The 5,489-nt window shown below is 43.3% G+C and overlaps 1 long non-coding RNA gene across 2 annotated transcripts; it reads right to left on the bottom strand.

The window, feature by feature from the left end:
- Positions 1-2,447: 2,447 nt before the first annotated feature.
- On the bottom strand, positions 2,448-3,806 carry LOC119319304. 2 transcript variants are annotated; one of them, XR_005154427.1, is made up of 4 exons: positions 3,674-3,806; positions 3,421-3,518; positions 3,012-3,041; positions 2,448-2,916 (listed from the first exon to the last, which is right to left on the bottom strand). It is a non-coding gene; the product is annotated as an uncharacterized LOC119319304 (long non-coding RNA). The 2 variants fall into 2 exon arrangements; XR_005154426.1 differs by lacking the exon at positions 3,674-3,806 and having other exon boundaries at positions 3,421-3,613.
- Positions 3,807-5,489: the final 1,683 nt, after the last annotated feature.

The following is a 5,489-nucleotide window of genomic DNA, read 5'->3' as shown; positions in this document are numbered from 1 at the left end:
TTCAAAAATTGTTCGCAAACATAGAAACTTATCGCTGGTTCATAAGTTTGTTTCAAAAATAAAAAAAATATTCACGAAATTTTTTAAAAAGGAAAGGAGGAATAATTCTGAAAAAGAAACTGGCAAAAAAGGGAAAGTGTTCAGAAAAAATAATATGGGCTGGCCCATACCAAGGACATGTCGCATATTGTTTTTTGCCAAATAGTACACGCATGTGGAGGGTATAGGCTGGAGCCTGGAGGCGAAACTCATGCTTGATGTTCATTTGCTGCAGATCAAGTCTATTATCAGGAAATTCTAGTGGAGATGTAAGCAAGGTGAGCGCATGCCGGCTTGGGTATCTTGGGACGTGATGACTCGGCCAAAGCATTTGGGAGGCCTTGGCTTTAGGGATCTTGAGATTTTTAATTTGGCTTTGCTTGCTAGACAAGCATGAATGCTTCTCCTGGAACCCGCAAGTCTTAGTGCAAGAATTCTCAAAGCAGTTTACTATTCGAACAAGACAATCCTTACTGCGGAGTTAGGCACTAGACTCTCACAAATTTGACGTGCTATCTTGGAAGGGAGAGATTTACTACAGCAGGGCATTATACGGCGGATTGGTAATGGGCAAACGACAGATATTTGGGCTGACAACTGGATACCGAAGGAGATGACACCACGACCGATCACGTCGCTAGTGGCGAACCCTCCAAGGTATGTGTCAGAGCTTCTAATCCCGGCGACAACATCATGGAATGAGGCTCTGATCCGCAATGTTTTCCTTCCAATTGATGCCAACGCCATATTGAAGATCCCTGTTTGCACTCGCAACATACCCGACTTCTGGGCATGGCATCCTGAGAAGAAAGGAAATTTCAGTGTTAGTTCGGCCTATAAATTCCTTCTAAAAACCAAGCTACAGAGGAAGGAGTGGCTCGAAGGAATGAGTGGATCCTCTAATGCCGAACAGGAAGAAAAATCATGGTGTTCGTTATGGAAACTAAAGGTGCCGTCGAAGGTCAGGATATTCCTCTGGAGGCTTGCTCATCACTCTCTACCAACGACAGATACATTACAGAGGCAAAACATGGTGGTACAGGATACATGTCCGCTATGTGGCTGTGTTGATTCATGGAGACACGCGCTGGTGTCGTGCACGATGTCACGCTGCATGTGGGCTCTATCAGATGAGGTACTTGTTTCCCCAATGTCTAGAGAATTTGGAAGCTAATGCGCGGATTTGGTTATTTCAGTTAAATGAATCCCTAGACCATGCAAGCTTTACGCGGCTGGTAATCACACTATGGTCTATCTGATTTGCGAGGCGGAAAGCTATATATGAATCAATCTTTCAGAGTCCGCAACATACCACATCTTTTGTTAACAATTACATTGATGAGCTGGGCCAGTTGAATGCTAAGAAGGAGCATCAAATAACACAAATAAAATCATCTGTATAGCAGAAGAGGTGGCTGCCACCTCCGAATGGCAAGGCAAAGATTAATATGGACGGAGCAGTGGCCATGTCTCGGCGTGGTGGGGCAGCTGCAGCGATATGCCTGGACCAGGACGGCCTATACCTGGGGTCATCGGCGGTTGTTTTTCAGGGAATCACTGATCCGGTGATGCTTGAGACTTATGCTTGCAGGGTAGCTTTGGCATTGGCAGAGGATCTTGCGACAACCAATATATGTGTAGCCTCGGATTGCCAAGAAGTGGTTAATGATATCAACAGAGGGACAGGAGGTCCCAACTCTGCCCTTGTACATGAAATAAAGCTTCGTTGTAATAGTTTTAATTCATACTCGTTTATTCATGAGTGGAGGAACCACAATTATGAGGCTCACAATCTCGCCAACTTTGCTTGTAGCCTAGGACAAAATAGACATGTATGGTTGGGCAATCCTCATGACCCAAACCTTGTATCTATGTCGCTTGTTCTTGAATGAATAAAGTTTGGTGAGAGTTCTAAAAAAATTTGCTGCAGATCACAAGCGTGAATGACTTTTCCTAAAAAATGCAACGATGCGAAGTCTATGCCCATACGTTACGTGCTAGCACGGAGAGACGAAGACACGAAGAAGAGATGCAGCGCAGCTACGCTTTCAGTCATTCTCTGTATTTTTTTTAGAAATTATGCAATTAATTACAGTTGTGTTCAATTCCTATTAGAAATGACTAGTAAAAAGCCCGTGCGTTGTAATGGGTATAAAATAAATCTAAGAGTTTGTATAGTAATCGAGAGTTTACCTGTCAACATTGGCGTACCCGGGGGTATACTGGGTGTGCCGTGGCACACCCAGAAATTGGTGAATTTCCTTTTTACCATATAGGTAATTGCCCGTGCGTTGCTACGGGAGATCTTACAAACATGATATTTTGAGCAACATTAATAAGATACATAAGCATTGATTTAACACACAAGTGTCAAATTAAGCATGAATAATAGACTGTAAACACCATGATAGCCAAACCGAAACTCTATTTCAGATTATTTTTCCTATGATGGAGCTGAAATATTCCTATATACTTGTAGGAATCATAAATCACTAAATCATCAGGAAGTCCCTCATAAATATAGTTCCTTTGCAACAAACGGTACCTGATTGCTAAACCAAAGTGTGGATAGATACTTATATTTAGTATCTAGACACTTATATGCTAAACCAAACGGTACCTGATTGTCATAAATCACTATAATCATTATTTAGTATTTAGACACTACTATTTTAAAGGTGGATAGATACTTCAAATCTTACATATGCTAGCAACCAAGATTGCTACTTAAAATTAAGACCTCCCTATGGTCCAGCTCCTCTGTAGTATTGGCTCGCCTCATCGTTCTCATTCTTTACATGTTTTGTTTGCCGAGGTCACGTCAGCTCCATGGTGGCCTCCTCCGAGCTCCTGTGCTCATCGACGCCCAAGAAAAAACTGAAAAAGAATCTTGCTATTTATACATGACGACTACAACGACAGTAATTATGAGGGTATACAAGACCACCATTGAAAGACTTTGTAACACTTACTTGTTTTATGCGGGTATAAGCTCTCACATTCTGCATTGCAAGTCAGAAAGCAAAAAATGATAATTAGTTTTCATTTCCAGTTTGCAAGACAGAAGATTATACATAACTGCTTATTGTACTCCCAAATAAAATTCAGTACTTTTTCCAAATAAAATTCAGTCAGGCACATTTGGTTCAATATATTTTTAGCCACCTTATGTTTTCTTATGTTCAGGTGTGTCAGGTCATTCTTCCAGAATTGATATTAAATATCATGCTTGAACTTATTTTTGATGAAATTTCAAGACTATGCCTGAATACAATATAGCAAGACCAACTCGGCAACTCGGCCTACTGAATGTACATGGGTACCATTAATCGCGGACCTTTGCTGAGCAATTCAATTAAGTTTAGAGGGGCCACATCTAACCGTTTAACATTTCTTTTACATTCTCCAAGGCTCCAATATCTGAGTGCGATAACACATGACACAAGGTTTGTCTCAAACTCATTATTTGTGACCAGGTCCTGAAAAAGAAAATAACTTAGATCAGTTTAATTTTCGCACTTCAAGAACCAGACTATGATTATCCAAGATACCAAGAAAAAATTGCATATCTCATTTGCAGAACATAAATGATGGGAAGAATGATGTATGGTGTAATCCTATGCTATAAACTCACTGACGAACAAATAAGAAATCAAAAACTCATATGTGGTTGTCCTGGTTCAGCAGCCGTGCCCTGTTACACTCCTGTTTCGTCAGACGCGCCTTTTAGATTTGGGAGCCAACTCGCGGATGAAGATGGCAACATAGCATGTACTCCATGCACCATCCTAAAGAAATAACACCAAATATGATCATTAGGGAACAAATAAAATATTTGGTTGCTTTATTTGACGTTTAAGAATGAAATCTTCAGATGTAGCTGCACCTGTAACCATCTACATACCTTCTAACACAGCAATCGACTTGATTAGAGAAGAGGAAAAAACTCAAGCAATTATCTTGTACAAAAATATTACCTCATTGTATTTCCAATCCGTCTGTCCCCTCCACTCCACTCCATCAGGGATATGTTAAAAGGCCAGCAAATCATGATTGCATCACTTGTATGACACTAAGTAAGAAAGGAATGATGATGTGGGGCATGGGGTGCTACGGACAAACGCTGCCTCCTCCCAGCATAGAAGGGCCGCAGGGCGAGGGTACAACACAAGTCATGTGGTGCCACGGCGGTGTAGCTCTTCATTGGACGGACGCCACCGAGGAAAGGAGAAGATGGCCTCGTGCAGGCCACATCTTGGAGGCGGGGAGGCTGGACTGCGGGATCGCCGTGGTAGGCGGCCTCGAAGACGACCGATCGATCTTTTCTATCGCCACACCCGCGAATCGTGTCACTGCCAGCAGTTTCGCCGACGCGGCCGCCAGATCTGGTAGAGAAGACAGGCTGGACCAACGTGGGGAGATGGGAGAGGTAGATGACCACGCTGCCATCAGATTGGTGGCCGACTGGCCGCCCCTTCCATCTTCCACGTTGCAAGGAGAGGGGACAAGGTCGATCCGATGCACGCCGGGCCGGGTGGATGGGGAGCGACGACGGCTCCAAGAGAGAGAGAGAGAGAGAGAGAGAGAGAGAGAGAGAGAGGAGTATGGGAGGTGTACTCTGACGGGGGTGTGGCGGCGGCTGTGCTTGGGGGATCGTGCTTGGGAGGGGAGGAGGCAGCGCCGAGCCGCCTAGGACGGAGGTGAGGTGGGGTGGATCGGTGCTATAGATGGGATTGCATCCCGATGTTTTCGGCAGGGACGATTGCGCGTGAAAAAAAAAACTTGAACCGACGATGGTCGAAGGCGGACGAAACCGGCTGAGGAAGGGACGTAAGAAGGGAAACGGAACCTTTCTTTTAGGTAGTAGAGATAATTCTCTTGACCCGAATCGAATTGGCAGAGGCCCAGCCACCTTCTCCCGAGTCTTGAGCAAGAGAGGGAGAGACATAGAGTGCAACCACAAGCGGCAGAGCAAGCTGCGCCGACCCAGGCGGCCGCTATTAATGTTTTTTCATTGTCATTGCTTGCCGTATGATGTTCTTTCAAAAATCATGAACTAAATTGTTGTGATATTTTTGGGCTATTAATGTTATTCTTTCGCATATTTTGTATGAAACTTCGATTAGGTAGCAATTTTTTTGAGAGCGTGCACACCCTTCATTTTATTCCTGGGCCTGCCACTATCTGTCAATGTGAATAATATAATTTTCAATTGCAAGACTCATAAGGATCCACTTTATGAAGATCCAGCTGTATTCCAAAAGTTTGTAATCTTCTTTTGTTTTGCTAATAAAATCCACTCATTTGACTCGCTCTAAAGAAATTGGATTACGTGTAACAAGCTGTTGATATTCAACAACCCTGCGTTAAAGTAACTACGTAAATCGATACATTTATCGATCCTTCGATGTGTAAGTAATTGTGCATCATTTGCATACCTATAGCACCTT

Source organism: Triticum dicoccoides, chromosome 6A (genome assembly GCF_002162155.2).
Source record: "Triticum dicoccoides isolate Atlit2015 ecotype Zavitan chromosome 6A, WEW_v2.0, whole genome shotgun sequence".
NCBI lineage: Eukaryota > Viridiplantae > Streptophyta > Magnoliopsida > Poales > Poaceae > Triticum > Triticum dicoccoides.
Note: the sequence above shows the minus strand (reverse complement) of the source record. Positions and strands in the feature narration are given on the sequence as shown.